Below are 19,946 nucleotides of genomic sequence, written 5' to 3'. Positions count from 1 at the left end.
TCCACATTTTAAGCAGATTTGATCTCTGTCTTTTGATTGACATTAATTTCCTATAGCAATGCATTCCAGTTCACCAAAGTCAGTCTGTCATAATGTAGTATACTCCTGTTTTACCTCCCATCACTGTGTGCTTCTTTTTCAGTCTGTCCTTACACTTGATTTTTACCTCACCCCACTATCTGCTATCAGTATAATGTGTCCATATTACAGTCTTCATTTTAATGGTGTTATCCAGGTAGCACCTCAAGCACTTTGAATGTGTATCATATTTCAATTTCACCTGTCCTCTTACCATACAGTCTATAAAATTAATGGATTTATGGGTTCACAGTGTCACTGAGAAATCTGAAAGCTGTTACACCCTATTAATACTTCCTGCTTTCCATATATCTATTTATTGTCTTTTAACTTACTTAATGCCCTTTTTTGTTTATGGATAACAGCAGATCTGAAGTAGTTGTTTTCATTTGGTTTTCAACCTGTGGGTTCCCAGATCTGACTTGGTCACATATCCAGCATCTGATCCAAGCTCAAAGCTCCTCCCCTTACCCATAATGCTCCAGTCTCCTTCCACCCTTCAGATCTCATTTGCCGTGCTATGTCCGCATCGTGACCTGAGCTGTCTGCAATAAAATTTTGTGGTAATTGCTGTTTTTGGTGTAAATCTAGCTTTTTTTTCTCTCTACCTGCCTGTCTCTACCTTCTACCTCCCCTTCACGCTTCATCAGTAAAAAAACCCTACCATTGTGGTCTATGTGATTAACAGTGTGCTGGGCCTGAGGTTGGGACATGTCTGATACTCCCAAACCTAGCTTCATAAAATGTACAGAGTGTGGCCATAAGCTCTTCCCAGCCAATGGCCACAATCTGTGCATAGTGTGTCTTGGGGCAGCCCATCTCCAACCCTCCTGCTCCAACTGTGCTAGGTTTAATCCCTGGGCACTTAAGGACAGGAGAGACAAACTCATTCTAAAGGGCCTTCTTCCCTCTTCGGGGACTCAAGTCCCTGTGCCTCTGGCTTCTGCCCCTGTCTCCCCCCCCAGCCTCTGGGGCTCAAACTCCCTTCAAGAGGACTGGGGATGGAGACAAAACATCTAAAAGGGATAGGCCAAAGAAGCGAACCCTGGCTCACCACCAAAAGTTCGATCGGCTCCAAGACTTAAGTCTCCCTAGCTCCATTCCTCTTGGTTTTCTCCAGAGCAAGAGGAGCTCCAGACCTGGTTGTTAGCTCAGGCTTCTCCTCACCACCCCTCCAGGCTGATGTCAGTCATTGCTTCCTCCTGTTCCACCCATAGCCTTAGTGAAGCAGAGATAGGATGATGGGAAGTTCATCAGCACCCAGATACAGATGGGAGTCTTGCCTGCCCCCTCTCCCTTCAGAGCAGGGAGCATGCAGCCCTTTTTCACCCCAATTACTCCTTCTCCAATCTGGCCTTTGGTTTCGGAGCCCTTGAGTCTGAGAACACTCACTGTCGAGGGGCTGGCGCCGATGGTATCTTGTACCTCGACTGGCTCAAATCTGACAAGCTCTTGGTGTCAGCTCTGAGTGTGTCAGAGCGGAGCTTTCCCCTTGGTATCTTGGCATCTGGAGGTTCAGCTCTGACTCCCCTGTTGGGTCAGAGGGTCACAGCTCCTATTGTCCTTTCTCAGGATGTCTGTTCCCCTTCAGCTTTCGATGTGGTAGAGAGGTTTTTCTCGATCTCTTCGAGACCCTTGACCATCTCATCTTTGAACTCCGCCCTGACTCTCTCTGTTTCTGGTGCAGTTCTGGCCATTCTGCCATCTCAGGGACAGCCTGCCACCACTTTGCCTCAGGACGGCCCCACTTGTGAACAGCAAGACATTGGTAAGTCCTCCCCAGAGATCCCCACTGAGGAAATCCCTCACAAATATACATGCAAAAGGAGGTACTTAGACTTTCTGCCAGAGTCACTCACTGAAGATACCAATTTAAAGGAAGCGGAAGGTTCCCCCCAGTCACCCCCTCAAAGATGTCTCCTTCGGAGACATCATGGAACTCCTTCACCAGTAAGTGGGGTGGTCTGCCCAAAAAACTACCTCAGATGAATCGGTGTTCCTTGAGGCATTGGGCACAGGACCCTCTACTTCCTGGGTGATCCCTCCCACAGATCCCTTAGTGGAGCTCATTACATCTCGGACGTGGAAGAAACTGGACATGGTGGAGCCCATTCCCAAACATCCGCATAAGGTTTTGAGCCCCCCTCAGGCAGATTTTATTGGAATAAGGAATCCCCCATTGATGCCATGGTGGTGGCGGAGCTTGCTCAGGAGAGCTCTACAGTTCACCCTCCTGACCAAGAGTCAGGGGCAATGGACCATTTCAGGAAGCGGGTGTATGCTTCAGTGACCTTTTCTGTTTGGGCGCTGAATTGCATGGCACATGAGATTTGGCTGCAGTGAGACCTAGTTAAGGAGATTGCTGAGTCGACCCTGGAGTCCATGTCAGTGGAGGACAAGAAGATTTTCTCTGTTCATATGGCTACTCTAAAATCAGTTGTGAAGACTTTCATGCACCTCCTCTCCCAGGCAACCAAAAGAGCTGCTAGGGCAGCTGGTACAGGCATTGCCATCAGGCAGAATGCCTAGGTCCATCTCTGTCAATTTTCAGAACCTTTCACAATGTCATTTACCAATGCCTTGTATGACGGTTTTTCCCTGTTTGGGAAGTCGGTACGTGAGACTTTAGTTGAGAGTGAGAAATATGGGAAGACTCTGCTCTTGGGATCTGCTTCTCAGACCCTCAACAATCCTTCTCTAAGAATCAGCGAGGGACCAAGAAGATGTGGTTTCGGAAATCTTCGAATTTTCCCCGAGACACTCAGGACTCACCTTCCCCCAGGGGCAGAGGTGGATTTGATGGATGTCACCCTAGAGACAGAGAGGGTCCGAGAAATTACAGGTCTTGAGAACCTTTCTCGGACAGACCCACTCAGCAAACCTGAAGGGTTGCCCAACTGCCCAACTGCTCATCTCTGGAGGCAGTTGGGGGCCATCTTTTGTTGCACCTAACAGAGTGGGAGTCCATCACAAAAGATCATTGGGTGTTGCAAATTATATCCAGAGGTTATTCAATCCCCTTCCTTAAGCCACCTCTACCACCCAAACACCTCCTGGACATTCCACCCACACACAGGAAGGATACAGCACTGGAAATCACAAAGCTGCTAAGAAAGTGAGTCATCCAACCCATCCCCCTATACCATTCCAGATCAGGTATTTATTTGAGGTTCTTTTTGTGCCAAAGAAAATGGGGGACCTAAGACCCATTTTGGATCTATCCATCTTCAACCTGTCTGTGGCCAAGGCAAAATTTGGATGGTTACCCTTCAATCTATCCTGCCCTTCCTGCAGGAGCATGACTGGATGTACTCGATCAACCTCCAGGATGCGTACTATCATATCAAGATGGACAGGCGCTCCCGAAGGTTTCTCCGCTTCCAGCTAGGAGTCAATCATTATCAGTTCAGAGCGCTCCCCTTTGGTCTCACCATAGGCCCCATGGTGTTTGCCAAAGTGATTTCAGTAGTAGTAGTAGCTCACCTGAGATTCCATGGCATTCAGGTATTTCCCTACCTTGATGATTGGCTCCTCGCTGTCCCTTCCAGGCATCAACTTTGTCAAGGGAGGGATTCTTTTCTTCTTATAGCCCAGAGGTTAGGCATCACCATCAATCTCAACAAATCATCTCTGACTCCAGTCCAAACATTAGACTTCATTGGGGTGCAATTAGACACAATTCTAACCATAGTGTTTCTTACTCCACACAGAATATGCAGTCTGAAGCTACATGTTCTTTGCATTCTTCAAACTCAGTCTCTGACAGCAGAAATAGTATTAAGGGCATTGAGGTCCATGGCGACCACAGTCAATCTCTTGCTCTTGGCAGGTCTTCACATGCAGATTCTTTAGTGGACCCTTTCAGTACAATGTTCCCTGTTAGATCTTCCATTGACTCACCCCGTCTGAATCTCTCCAGTGTGCAGGGACTGTCTTTGGTGGTGGATTCATTCCTCAGACATGGTTTGGGGACGTCCTTTTCTCCCACCATTTCCCATGACCAGGGTGACTACAGATGCCTCCCAGCTGGGATTGGGGGGCACTGTTCGGGAAGGACAGTTCAAGTTACATAGTTCCCCTATGAGAACAATTTGCATACCGACGTCCTGGAGATAAGGATGGTGCTTCTAGTATTGCAGGCTCTCCTTGCCCATCTTCCTTCAGGAATGATTGCTATCCAGATGAACAATATGTTGGTGGTTTGGTATATCAGCAAACAGGGGGGAACCAGATCACATCCGCTATGCCACGAGGCCATGAGAGTATGGGAATGACCGATCTCCACCAGCAGTTTTCTGGTGGCAATGCACATTCTGGGGTGGTCCAACATTCTAGTGGACAGGCTCAGCAGATCTATTCTGATGTCTCATGAGTGGTCTTTGAATCCTTCAGTAGGGGAACAGATCTTTCACAAGAGGGACTGTGGTTCTCCACACTGTGATTCATGTTTGGCCTCCCCAGTCATCTGTATGCTTATCCTCTTCTTCTCTTAATATCAAAAATTCTTCAGAAAGCTTGCAGGCTGGGGAGCTTAGTTATCCTCATTGCCCCATTCTGGCCTCATCAAGTCTGGTTTCTTGCTCTGAGGTCTCATCTGGTGACTCCACCATGGATGTTGGATCCGATTCGAGATCTCATCTCAAATCCCTCAGGGATTCTCCATCCAGATCTGGACAGTCTAAAGCTCACTGCTTGAGTTCCCATGATAGACAGGACTCCTGGATTATCCTCTCCTGTCAAAAGAAGTTTGGCGGTGGCTCATAAGTCTTCCACCTGAAAAGTGTATTCCAGCAAATGGAAACAGTTTTCTATCTAGGCCTCTCAGCATGCATTAGATCCTTTCACAGCTCCAGTTTCTGTGGTGTTGGAATTTTTAAATGGAATTTTTCAACAAGGTGCCAGTTTTTCTTCTACAAAGTTCAACTTGCTGTAATCTCTAATTATGATGTGGGGGATAATATGGCTTCTTTAGCATCTTCAAAGCTTTGTAAGGCCTTTCTCAAAGGTATCTTTCTTCTTCGACCCCCGGTAACGGACCCTACTCTACCATTGTACTTCAGCCCTTAGTCTCGCCTCCCTTTGAACCTGCAGCTTCAGTGGATATGCAATTTCTATCCTGGAAGACTGCCTTTCTGGTTGCCATTACTTCCACCAGGAGAGTTTTGGAACTTCATGCTCTGTCTATCAAAGCCCCTTATATGATTTTTCATAAGGACAGGGTATATTTGCATACTAATCCATCTTTCTACCTAAAGTAGCTTCAGAGGTCAACATTAATCAGGTAATCAACCTTCAGGTCTTCATTCCAAATTTTCAAAACAAAGGAGAATACAAATTGCATTTACTAGACGTGCTCAGACAGTTACACTTCTACTTGCACAGAACAAAAATCTTTCATAAATCTGACCAACTATTCATTTCTTACTCCAAACCCTTTTCAGGGAAACCAATCTCTAAAGTTACCATCACCCATTGGATTTTGCAATGTATCATTTGGGTGTATTCAGCCAGGGGGATTTCCCCACCAAGTCAGGTGAAAGTGCATTCCACCAGGTCTATGGCCACATCAGCAGCATTTTGGTCCAGAGTCTCATTAGATGATATTTATTCTGTGGCCACTTGGTCCTCATCCCATACCTTCATCTCACATTGTAAATTGGACATTGTATCCAGGAACAGGGCATCATTTGGCTCTGCCGTGCTCTGGAATATCCTTCCATGAGGGCCTCCCTGGTGTCTGGTAGCTGGGGATTCTGTCCCATAGGTTGAAGACCAAATAAAGACAACTACTTCAGATAAAGAAGTTATGTACTCACCATAATGTTCCATCTGAGTAGTTGTGCTTCATTTGTCTTCAACCATCCCTGCCTCCTTCCCCCGGCCTTGTCAGAACTGTTGGTGTCTCCTAAGAATAAGGGAGGTGGTCACTTTAAGGGAGCCTCTTATCCTTATCCTTGTTGTTGGTTTCTCATACAGGCAAGTGTCTCTTGGTTCAGGTGATGATACTGTATTGGGCAGCAAACCCGATCTGAAGGGAGGAAGGAGACAGGAGCATTATGGGTAGAGGGAGGAGCTTTGAGCTTGGATCAGATGCTGGATATGCAGCTGAGTTGGATCCGATATGGATCCTGGAACCCACAGCTTGAAGACAAATGAAGAACAACTACTCAGATGGAATGTTATGGTGAGTACATAACATCCTTTTTATTTCTTTACAATGGAATTACATATGTTGCAAATGGATTCACTTTATATCCTCTAAATACTGAAATGTCGAGATTCAGTATTTCAAAGCTATAACGTAAAAAATTTAAAACCACGAAAACTCAGAACCGTGAAATTCAAAATCTCGCACACCGGAGATTTTGAATTTTGTGCTTCTACTCCACACACACATCTTCCTCCCCACACACAGACACAAGCTCTCTACTACATAAAAGCAGGGGGGCAAGCCCCCATGCACAGCCTATTTGGGGGCTGCGCCCCCCCACACACCCCTACTTAAATATTCTCACTCCAAGGTTGCACTACATACAAACACACATAAACCATCACACAAGCTAGATTCTCCTCGTACACACACATCACAGCAACAAAACACACTGACACACACCACAGCCCCTACCCAAAACCTTTAACACGCACACACTTACCTGAATCCATAACCACAGTGAAACCTCAAAAGCACGAAATTCAAAACCTCCAGTATTTGAGGTTTTGAAATTCATGCTTCTGAGCTTTCGCTCTTCTCAGGATTCCACTTTATGGGTTTGAAATACTGAATTTCGATATTTCAGTATTTCAAGCTTCTAAAGTGAATCCGTTGCAAATATGTCCCTTTTTAAGCTTCATTAATGTTTAGCTTAATAAATGTATTAACACAACATGGATTTTCTCACCAGTAATGGAATACCCCAACTCCATTCAGAAAATGTGAAAAAGGGGGTTAATTTTTTTTCTCGGTAGCAGTTATAGTTTAAAAGACAGCAACTCTAAAAGAAAAGGATAACCCAAAAGCATCAAGAAATAATCAAAATTCATTCTTATTAACTCAAAAAATTAGAAAAGGATTCAAAATACTTTTCATAACCTATGGCTGGGATTCATAAACACGGTAGGCAATAGTACAGATATGATAACTGGAACAAATCACATAGCAATCTACGCAGTTCATAAAAGTAGAGGCAGTGTATAAGTTCACCTCTGTGACAAAAATGCAACTCTTTATGATTTTGGCCATCAGGACTGCAATCATAAAAGATCACAACTGTTGAGAAGGAACTCCATTTAAAATTCCTAAAATAAGTTGAAAGAAAGTACTTATCCCTCCTACACCTTCCAACATGGGGAATGTTTCCTCTCCCCTCATCTCTGCTGTTTATGCATACTGACTTTGTGCTTGCTGTATCTCAGGGAATGGAGTGGAAAACTCTTTGTGATACAGCAATCTTGACCATAAAATACAACCCCCCAGAATTACATATTAGTGATCACCATTACTACTTACTTAAACCTGGGACCTTAAAATTTTTGTAGGTACCACTGTGTCCCTATGGCAGCTAAAACCTTGCCCACACACTCACTATGCCTGCACACGTTCCTGTGCTACTCAACATATAGCTGAGCATAAACATCATTTCACATACTGAGAAGCAGGTTATAATTCAAAAGTAAAGATCAATGTAGGTACATCACACTTTAAAGTATGATAGTCTTACAAACCACATGAATTCTGTCCTAAATGCAATACCTTCACTGCCATTTAGAGAGATGATAAAATTAGCAATCAAAGGAGAGTAGTATTGCTGGAATTGAATTAATCCTCATATCTTGGTGAGTATCTTAATGAGGTGGACCCTGATTTTACAAAATCTCACCAAAAGATATATATATATATATATATATATATATATATATATATATATATATATATATATATATATATATATATATATATATATATATATATATATATATATTTATATATATATATATGGTTCTACCTGACATAAACGAAACCCCAAAAAAACACAGCAACGAATCGAAACCACATAACCAACCTCATACACTGCACACACCACAATCACAACAATCAACAAACAAAACACATTCCCTGTCCAAAACCACATACACAACACAAGCACACCCTACAAACCCACACTAAACCTCACATACACAACTACCTACAACCCTAACCCAAACCCTAACCCTAAGGTCCATCACTACCGCGACACTTACCTGACCCTCCTAACCCTAACTCACTTAACCCACCCCCTATCCCCACAGACCGTCAATATCCACATTACCTTACTCGACCCCTATCACCTATACTATCTTACATAGCCTACACCCACAGAGGCATCCCCCCATGTCATCCTCTTTCATCCGTGGTCGTCATCACTATCGGTCTTCTGAACTGTCGATCTTCTGGGGCCCGTCAAACGGTCTTCTGAACTGTCGATCTTCTGGGGCTCGCGATTTCCATGTCGATGTTCCGCGTGTGTCGACTAACTGAGGTAGAACCATATATATATATATATATATATATATATATATATATATATATATATATATATATATATATATACTCTATTTTATATAGCATATATCACGAACAGAAGTAGATTAAAAATAAAAAAGGCAGCTGGATGCTTAAGTCCTGGTTAGATGCATTGATGCCAGGAATGGAAAAAATAATAGTGTAGAATCTTCAAGACACAGAGACAGTCCTACAATGGGGGTAGGCCAGGCTCGGGGGAGGATGCCGCCTCACCTCCATTGTAGAAGAAGTAATAGTCCAGAAAAGCCACAAATACTGATAGGCCAAGAAACGAGCCATAAAGATGATAGAGTTGACTTTTGATGATAAGAAAGAAATTGTGTGCTGTTGCTATTAGGCAAAAAACACAGAATTTCTGGATATAAGATAGTCAAAAAGATTAAGAGAAAATTTAGAGGAAATATAAATACTTGCACATGAAAACTGTCAAAAGCTTCAAATGCAAATCTGTGTTAATTAATACAATAAATTAATGAAAAAAAAACATTATATAGACCAAGAAGTCTTGGGTCATATGGAAAAAGAAGTGACTAATGAAGTGTGAAAATATAAAGAACAAAACTTAGATATTTTTGAGAGGTATAAAAAAAGAAACATGAATATGGGCAAGAAAGAGTGATCTGATATGGTGTAATATTTATCTAAAGGAGAAAGCCAAACTAATCAATACAAAAAAGCAGCTCCAAAGATATTTGAAGAAAAATACAGGCAAAGACACCCATATATGGAAAATGATATAATTCAAAAATAAGATCACAAAGGGGAATGTAGAACAAAAGTTTAGTAAAGCAGAAGTTAAACAAATAGAAGCTAAACTTATAGAATATCTGTGAAGTGAAAGATTTAGTGCAGAAAGTTTAACACAGGTGATGTCACAGCATGATGGAACAAAGAGTCTCCAAAGTAAGGAGAAGCAGGTGGAGCAGGAGACATTTGAAGAAGAAATATGGACAGGGGAAAGAAAAAGCGATTTAATATGATGCAATATTTATGCAAAGGAGACAGCAAAACAAATCAATACAAAAAGCAGCACCAAAGGAATCTGTAGAGTAATATAGGTAAAGTCATCCATGTATGGAAAATTTTACAATACAAAAAAATAAGAAGGCAAAGGGGGAGTAGAAAACAGGATTTGTAATGGAGAAGTTAAAGAAATTGAAGTTAGGGATTACCTACAAAGTGAAGGATTTAGTGTAGAAAATCCAACACTGGTAATGTCACAGCATGATGGAGCAGTGAATCCCCAAGTTAAGGAGAAACAGGTGGACTAGGAAGCATCTGATCAGTTGCCATATGAAGATATGCAGGAGCCTTCAGTAGGAAACCAGTACAAAAGCTCAGCTGGAGCTGCACAGCAAGGAAAGGAACAGGAAACGGTGACAACTCTAACAGAGTCAATGTTGTGAAGTGATAGGCCAGTGAGTTTCCATATGAAAGTCCAATGGATGACACAAGATGAAGCCAAAGAGAATATGTCACAGGAAGATGTTCTGTAACCTTCTGTAGAATGCCTGTAGGAAATGGAAAATAAAGAATGTGCCCTCAGTTTAGACGAAAAATATGTAAGTGAAGAGTTGCTTGATTAAATAGAGATGGATAGCCATATTAAGGAAAGAAATAGATTACAGAAAGTCAATGACACCCCAAAATGTCAGAAGTCTGATAAAACAATGAACATAGTAATCAAGACTGTTAGCAGAAATTTATATGATGTAACAGAAGGAAAGAGGGTATATTATTGTGCAGCTAAATTAATAACAGATAAAATCTTACATAAAAAATACAGGGCAATAAGGGAAAGGAAGGGAAGCAATCAGATGTCTTCATGGAGGTATTAAATAGAGAAAACTATAAAGCAATTAAGACAATAAGTGTCCATGGTAGAAGAGCATAGAAGAGGGAACAGGTCAAGAAAAATACTTAGAAAAATAGATGTGACAGAAGCAATGTGCAGTATTAGAACAGACCAGGATTTATCATACACTATTGTAAATTCATAAATTCATAGACTGCTACAAGCCTAATGACCCAGAGCACCTTTCACAGCCTACCCAAGTTTTTCCAAAAAAATCATGACATCCTGTATCCAAATAGGACATTAAGTGCCAGACATTTATAAGCTACCTCTGTCCATAAGGGACATGGGTGCCAGGCATGGTGTAAATTTACTATTCTCCATCCACTGGTCTAGGTTGCTCTTTAAATCGGGTAATAGATAAAATCAGTTTTGCATGGCTGGGAAGTCTGTTCCATAGGAGAGACAGTCTCTGGGACACATATCTGTCTCTCCATTCATAAGTGCAGGGTTTGCGGATGACTTGTAAGCCAGGCATAGATCACCCCCTCAGCAATCTATAGGAGACTAAGTAGAAGGAAAAGGCTTTAAGGCATTCTGTATAAGGTAGGTTTGTTATCCCTTGAATTCTTTTTGTAATAAACCTCTGAGGTTGCTCTAGTAGATGCATGTGCCTGTTCAGGTACATGCCAAAGGAGCATTGTACTCTATGATTGGTCTGATAATGGCAGATTACAGTGGTATAATGACCACTTTGGACCTAGATGCCATGCCTTTACTTATAAGTTGCAAAATGCCAAAATGAACAAGCCAAAACTGCTGCCCAAACTGTAGAAGCACAAAATAGTGCTAGGTAAAACCAAACAGCAACAAAGATAAAATGCAGTACTGCAAAAAGTCCAAACAGAACGTAATCCACCAAGAGTTTATTAAAGCGCTTTTCGTCTGCTGCTAATGGCAAACTTCTTCAGAATGAAAAACAAATTCAATCACTACCATTTTATACATATCACATGATTAATTATCAACCTAATTGAGTGCTCATTAAATTTTAAAAAGCAATACTAAAAGATACTAGTAGAAAATGCAAGTTTAAAAATTCAAAAATTCAATATAAACTGGAAACTTCAAAATAAAAATGTATGTAGATTCAACAACAAATAATGCATCACATTAAAAATAAAAATACAAATAAAAATATAATATGTAAAATATTTGTAAATACTATTAAACATTTTGCATTTACTTATTGTAATATATAAACAGTAAATTGTAGCAGAATATATTTATTCCTGTATTTGAGTGTTACAAAGTGTATAACAGTCTATCTTTTAAGGCTTAACATACTAAGGAGGCTACCAATAGAGCAAGCCTCATTCAGACCAGGTGGATGGTAAGATTGCCAGTAAAGCTCTAGAACTAAGAGCTTCACTGCAAATGCACCTCCTCTGCTGTCATTACAAACTTGGTCAATTCCTATAAATTCTGGTACAGACATTCAGAATAAACTGAAGCAGTTAGACAGCGTTTTACTTAAAATTAAAAAACTGAAATTAGAAATTGTTTATTTTGATGAATGTTTAACCAGGAAAATTGTACCTAAAGGGTTGAGGTATTATCAATACCCTACAGGTCTTATTGCAAATTCTGATTTCCATCTTGATTTATGCAGCATGTATGATAGACATGGTTTTGAAATGTTGAAAATTATGAGTAAACATTATGGAGTACAAATTGATCAACTGAATGTAGAAGCAACAGCATTAGATAAATCTATAGTAACCGATGCAAGTTTTGAAAGTTATAGATAAATATAGTAAACTGTTTAGTAACATAGATGAGCATTTGGTTAAACTTCAAGCAGTGAAAGCAAAAAAGTTAGACAGGGACACCAAGGCATACAGAGAAGGGACAGCGTACCCCAAACCTGCACCTAGTCAGACATGGAGAGGGAACATGACTTCAAGCAATAATGGACATATTTTACTAACCCAGCTCCATCTGATTTGGCACTTACACTAATTAATGAGAATGATAATGATAATGGAATTCAGAGCATGGAGAGAATTGAGCCCCCCAATGAATTACGGAGAAGTGAGAGACTGCTGAATAAAAACAATTTAGATAGTCATAACAACAACAATGGTCAAGGCAATTTTTTAGGAACAAGACCCAAAGAACAGCGAATTTCTCTTACCCATCCAGGAACAATCGTTAACAGATATTTTGGGTTTAAGTAACAATTTTGTTACTGTAGTTAACATAGAGGAGGCAGAGCCAAGTGTAGAGATTACCCAATTGGGTCCTTCTATTACCACTAATTCTTTGGGGGACTTTAAAGTGTATAACTTTTCTAGAGTTGACATTTCCTCTGACATGGCAGACTTAATGGCCAAAGGTTTCACATATGTTCCTCAACACCACATGGATTTAGTTAAAGCCATCATTGATGTTAAAACAATTAAATTTTAAATTAATGATGGGAGGAGGCTTACTTTTGCTAGTTAATAATAGGTTACATATTCCTAGTACCTATAACCCTCCATTACATCCACTTCTAACCATGTTTGAATTAATATGTGAACTTGACATTCGAGGTATATTAAAACCGGACAAACACATTCACACATACCAACAGTGAAGAAATTGAAAACATAATGCTCTACTCTTGAACAATTTACGATATGTAAACCAGATAAAGGTGGAGGTGTCGTGGTTTTGATAACAGCGAATACATGGATCGTATGGCAGCAATTTTGGACACTCCTTCCTATGTTTTGAGTTCAAAATGAAACCAATCGAGCCTATAAGGTGATCATCTAGAAGAGATGTTGATGGAAGGAAGGATTAACCAGGATCAGTACAATTATATGATTACACCATACCCAAGGACACCGATTTATTTGGAATACCTAAAATACACAAGAACATCACGGATCCACCCATGCCCACTTATTGATAGTCGTGGATCACCAACATGTGCTAAGGTAGTAGATCAAATTCTGAGTAAATACATTCCCCTTGAGTCTCAGATATGTAAAGATTCCTGGTCCTTCCTTTCTAAAATTAACGAACTAAGATTTGATCAACAACACAACATGCTCACAATAGATGTTAAGGACCTTTACAGCTGCATTCCCCAAGAAATAGCCACTGAATGGGTAAGTGACAGGTTAAAAGCAAGAGGGGCCAAGAGACATGACATTTCCCTTGTTACAGAATTATTAGACTTAACACTTACTAGGAACTATTTCATGTTTGGTGACAACCATTACTTGCAGACAACAGGGGTTGGTATGGGCTCACCTTATGGAGCCAGTGTGGCCAACTTGGTAATGGCCCAGTGGGAACATCTATATATTCTTAACAACCCCATTTTTCGGATTTAATAATATTCTACACCAGGTTTTGGACGACATCTTTGTTCTCTTCAATGGAACTGAAGCGAAGCTAATACATTCATGGAGTTTTTGAACGATTCTACTGATTTTCTGACATTTACTTCTACTTTTAGAAGTAATGAAATAGCGTACCTTGACATCCTCCTATCTAAAGACAAGCATATGGCTTGCTACACATCGAAGATATATAGGAAACAACACCTTTCTTCACTTTACAAGCTGCCATCCCTACAAACAGAAACGCAGTAGTAAAGGGGGGCTGGTTAGAGCAGCCAGAATCAGTAGTAAAGATGAAGACTTTACAGCTGAATGTAATACACTTAAAACAATGTTTTTAAGTAGAGGGTATCCTATTCAGTTAATTGATGAACTAATACAGGAGATCAACATGAAAAGGGATAACAAGATTTTGTGCCACTACTTAAAGTTAGAGTAGAAGAGAACAAGGTTGAATGCACAATGATTAGTGATGTCAGTGTACATGTTGATACTAACCAAACGGATTTGTGTGACACTCCTAGATTTATTACCACGCTACAGTAGACAGTAATTTTGTGGTCTATCATTCTTAAGAATTGGCAAGTGTTCAGTGTGGATTCAACTGTATCCACTAAATTAGGTACATTACCCTTTGTTACTTACAAAAAAGGGAGGAATTTGGAATCTTGGTTTGAATCTACACTTACCGGTCAGAACACCTGGGATGTTTAGATGCCACAATTGTAACTACTGTAGATATGTTACAGAATCTAACAGATTCAAAATTGACAGGAGTGAATACAAACTAAAACACAGGTTTACATGCAATTCCAAAATGTTAGTGTACTTAGCCCAATGTCAAAACTGTACTGCCCACTATGTTGGCAAAACTGAGCGTAACGAATTCAAGGAGAGAATTTACGAACATCAGTATGCCATTAGGAAATGCAAGCTCACTAATGCATTGGCCAAACATGTTTCTGAATATCCTAACCATTTATTTAAATTTATAGGAATTGACCAAGTTTGTAATGACAGCAGAGGAGGTGCATTTGCAGTGAAGCTCTTAGTTCTAGAGCTTTACTGGCAAATTAGGTTGGGGTCTTACCATCCACCTGGTCTGAATGAGGCTTGCTCTATTGGTAGCCTCCTTAGTATGTTAAGCCTTAAAAGATAGACTGTTATACACTTTGTAACACTCAAATACAGGAATAAATATATTCTGCTACAATTTACTGTTTATATATTACAATAAGTAAATGCAAAATGTTTAATAGTATTTACAAATATTTTACATATTATATTTTTATTTGTATTTTTATTTTTTAATGTGATGCATTATTTGTTGTTGAATCTACATACATTTTTATTTTTGAAGTTTCCAGTTTATATTGAATTTTTGAATTTTTAAACTTGCATTTTCTACTAGTATCTTTTAGTATTGCTTTTTAAAATTTAATGAGCACTCAATTAGGTTGATAATTAATCATGTGATATGTATAAAATGGTAGTGATTGAATTTGTTTTTCATTCTGAAGAAGTTTGCCATTAGCAGCAGACCTTTAATAAACTCTTGGTGGATTACGTTCTGTTTGGACTTTTTGCAGTACTGCATTTTATCTTTGTTGCTGTTTGGTTTTACCTAGCACTATTTTGTGCTTCTACAGTTTGGGCAGCAGTTTTGGCTTGTTCATTTTGGCATTTTGCAGTTGGTGTTTAATTTTACTTATAAGTTGCACAGCTTAAATGATCTGCTCACCACTGTGGTGACATGGTGGTCAAAGGTAAGGCTGCTGTCTACATGCATAGGCAGATCCCTGACCATTGGGTCAACTCATAGGGATGTATTACCAACATGGTAATTAGCCTAGATAAGTTGACTTTCCAAATGGTACAATTATGCATTTCTTAGCACTAAGTTAAAGACCATGGCTTTGGCATGATTTGTTAGTCAGAGATAGACCTTCTTGAAGAATGCTAGGAGTGTAATGTAAAGAATGTAAAGGAGTCAGTGATAACCCCCAGCTTGGAATCATCTGCAAACTTAGCCAGCCATAAACCTTCTGTGTTTGCTTCTACTTCACAGAAATAGATGCCAAAAAGGAGCAGGCCCAGTACCAAGCTCTGGGGACTCTACTAGTGACTGGCCTCTTGGTGGAGGTGGCCTCACAAATTTTGACCTCCTGGATCCTATCAGTGAGCCATTTGACTATCCAGTGGGTGATAAAAGGATTTATACCTAATTTAGCAAGCTTGTCTATAATGCCTGGGTGTGGTATTGTATCAAAAGCCTTGACCAGGTCGAGGTACCCTGTGTGCACAGTCTTGCCCTCATCCACTGCTTTGGTGACCCTCTCAAAAAAGGTCAAAAATTTATTAGGAATGACCTTCCTTTAAGAAAGTCAAAAAGTGATGGGCCCAGAGTTTGCAGGTTACCTATGTCCTCATTTATCATGTCCATGATGATTCTTTTCATGGCCTTTTAAATGATGCAGGTCAGACTGGCCAGGTAAAAGAAAATTGCACTTTATTTTGCCTTTGCCTCTTCTTAAAAGTACTCATTTGTATTTATTCTGCTGCATTTATTACTGCTTGGTAGTAGCATGATTAAATTGTAACTGTTCTAAGCCTTTTGGTTTAGCACTTGGGCTTCAGACCAGTTGTTTTACATTAAGAAGGTTTGTGGTCTGCACTCTTGAGCCAGGACAGGTAGCTTACATCCTTCTAAGATGGGAATTGCTGATTAAAAGCTCAGTGTCTGTTATTCTAAAAGTGTATTAGTTCTGGTTTAAGCACTTGAGCTTCAGGCCAGTTATTTTACATTAAGAAGGTTTGTGGCCTGCACTCTTGTGGGAAGAGAGGCTAGATTCTGCCCTTCTGAGCTGGGAATTTCTGGTTAAAGGATTATTGTGCCTGCTTATTTGAACTGTTTCTTTCGGAAATTCATGTGCCTTGTTTGTTGTAGCATAGACTAGATTCAGGCATGCTGAATCTAGCTTTGTTTGTATAACTTGAGCACTAATCCAGGCCATCGTTTTTGGAGAAGGCTCCCCTGCACCCTAGAGGCAGGAGTGTGCAGTTAAAACTTGTTTGATTGAATACTGCTGGAACAGGGTTCAGTTCTGAGCTTTTTTACTGGTTAATTTGGTAATTTTTTTAAATCCGTTTGCTCATTTTCTATTGTTATATATAAAAAAATTGCACTTTTTTCATCTGCTTTTACTGTATTTATGTTTTTTCCTTCTTTATTGCATTTATTCTGCTACATTTATTACTGCTTGCTAGTAGCCTGATTAAAGTGTAACTGTTATTCTACGCCTTTAGTTGAAGCACTTGGGCTTCAGACCAGTTGTTTTACATTAAGAAGGTTTGTGGTCTGCACTGCTGTGGCAGGACATGTAGCTTATATCCTTTTAAGTTGGGAGTTGCTAATTGAAGGCTTAGTGTCTGTTATTCTAAAAGTATATTAGTTCTGGTTTAACCACTTGGACTTTGGGCCAGTTATTTTACATTAAGAAGGTGTGGTCTACACTCTTGTGGGAGGAGAGGGTAGATTTTGCCCTTCTGAGCTGGGAGTTTCTGGTTATAGGCTAATTGTGCCTGCTTATTTGAACTGTTTCTTTCTGAAATTGGTACACATTGTTTGCTGTAGCATAGACTAAATTCAGACCTGCTGAATCTAGCTTTGTATAACTTGAGCACTAATCCAGACCATCTTTTTTGGAGAAAGTTCCCCTGCACCCTAGTGGCAGGAGTGCGCAGTTAGAACTTGTCTGATCGAAGACTGCTGGAACGGGGCTCAGTTTTTAGCTTTTTATTGGTTAATTGGTTAATTTGTTTAAATCAGTTTGCTCATTTGCTACTGTTATATTAAAAAAAATACACTTTATGCATCACTGCTTAGCTAGGGTTAAACTACTCCTGGCACCATAAAGTTTGCTCTTTAAAATTTCCCTTAGAACTAGTCAGATTTTCAGTTTTAGCACTCAAATCTGTTTCTTTGAGCTCAGCACTTGTTCAGAACTTGTAAGCACTAAATAAGCTACAAATTACTACAGCACTCAACTTTCCTCACTTCTCTAGAGGAAAACAGTTTTTAGTACTTAATAAATATGAACCTATCCAGACATGTCTAAGGGTTAGCTCCCAGTGTTTTCTCCTATCTACCTGATGAATCTGGGCATCTTGGGGCAATGCAGCAATTGCCTCATGTACACAGACAACCCTCTCCTCCTACCACCCAACACTACAACCTGTGAGAGATGCACTTACATAGCCAAACTAGAAGCAAAGCTCTCTTCACCCAAGACTGGACTAGACAGTCAAGAGGAGAAGGTAAACACTTGCACCACACCACACTTATCACATAGTCCCTCACAACCTACACCACCAAAACACACACATAGCAACACAAAACACACACCTACATTTGTGGAGGCTCTCAATAAAAATCTGCTCAAGCAACAGAGACCTCCAAAGCAGAAACGCAAGCAACCTCCACCCCCTAACACAACCTAAATGACACATAGCCCACAAACTCAATGTGCCACTCAACCACAGCCCATAAGGCATAACAATGTACCCAACACTCTAGTCATAGGTGACTCTATAGTCAGGCACACTGATGTTCCACTAACCAGGCTAAACAAGGAGAAAGTTACTGTCAGCTGCCTGTCAGGTGCAAGGATCGACCACATAATGCACGCATTCAGGTCACTCCACAACAAGTACAAATATGACTCTGTCATTGTCCATATTGGTGTGAATGACCTGAGATGTACCTCCCTGGACTACATGAAAATAGACATGGAGGAGCTCTCCAATCTTGTAGCCCAGGCAAGTATGACCCTAGCCCTGAGTAGCATCCTGCTATCACCCTGAATGATACTACAGTACAAGGACAAAATGATTGACTTCAACAATTGGCTAAGCTTCTGGTGTCATTCTAAGGGGATCCAGTATCTGTCTGCCTGGGATGACAGATCGACAGACCACGATGCTTTGCCAGAGATGACCTGCACCTGTCGCCCTTGGGATTCCAGATACTGGCTAAGGCTCTTGCCACACCTATAGTCCCTTTTTTAGGCAAGTTTCAAATGACAAATTCACCACTGTAACAGGTACAAGCAAAATCTGAGGGTAATGCTACTCAATGCTAGAAGTCTAAACCTCAAAATGCATTCACTCAAGGCACTCCTTAAAATGGAGAACAAAGACATCTGTGCAGTGACAGAGACCTGGTTCAAGGCTTCAGAGAGCACCCCCGCATTACCAGGCTATAATTCATACCACACCTTTCAACCACCTAACCTGGACTGAAACACTAAAGGCGGAGGCGTGTCCATATTCATTAAGGATAGCCACACTTCCAGGCTAGTTGCTAAGCATAATGCATCCGAAATTATCCAAGTGCAACTAACTTTGGGCAAGACCATAATCCAAATTGTAACTTGCTATAGATCCCCCACACTGCCCCAGGATTCCCACTCCTCATTTCTTTATACACTGGAAAATATTAGGGTACAAGCCAACACCTTAATAATGGGTGATTTCAACTACTCCACCATTAACTGGGAAAACTACTCATGTACCAACTCTTTTGCTCAACATTTTCTGGAATTCATAAATTCCAACGCCTTGGATCAACTTATCCACACCCAACCAGATGCAGCAATATCCTAGACCTGGTCATTACCAACATGGGCAACCAGTGTTCCACACCAGAGGTGAATTCCTCGTTGGTTAGATCCAACCACAAGTTAATCACTCTGGACATCCATATCCCTCCCCCACCCCCCATTAGGGAAACCACTGTAAAAAATTTCTCCAAAACCAACTTCATGCTTCTTAAGACAGAAGTGGCTAACTTCATGACACCCATGCAGAATGACAATAGAGGTACGACTTCTGAATCCTACACAAATGCACTTTATAAGCAATTACATGAGTGCATGGATCGTGCTATCCCTAACAGAACCAAGATGCTATCCTCCAAAAAAAAGGAAGCCAATCTGGTGGTCCCCTGCCATAAACAAACTCTACAACAGAAAAAAGAAACTTTTGCAAAAAAGAGTAAAATCCCATGATTGGAGGAACTCCCTGGTCAGCCTCAGTAAGAAGCTGAGATCCCTCA

The 19,946-nt window shown here is 40.5% G+C and overlaps 1 protein-coding gene across 1 annotated transcript in view; it reads left to right on the top strand.

The window, feature by feature from the left end:
* Positions 1 to 19,946, top strand: part of LOC122791721 (circularly permutated Ras protein 1-like) — a gene marked incomplete in the record, with an annotated part of 735,169 nt that overhangs the window by 687,151 nt on the left and 28,072 nt on the right.

This window comes from Protopterus annectens, chromosome 17.part0 (assembly GCF_019279795.1).
Source record: "Protopterus annectens isolate FY-2018-M chromosome 17.part0, PAN1.0, whole genome shotgun sequence".
Classification (NCBI taxonomy): domain Eukaryota; kingdom Metazoa; phylum Chordata; order Ceratodontiformes; family Protopteridae; genus Protopterus; species Protopterus annectens.
This window is presented reverse-complemented; position numbering and strand designations above follow the sequence as displayed.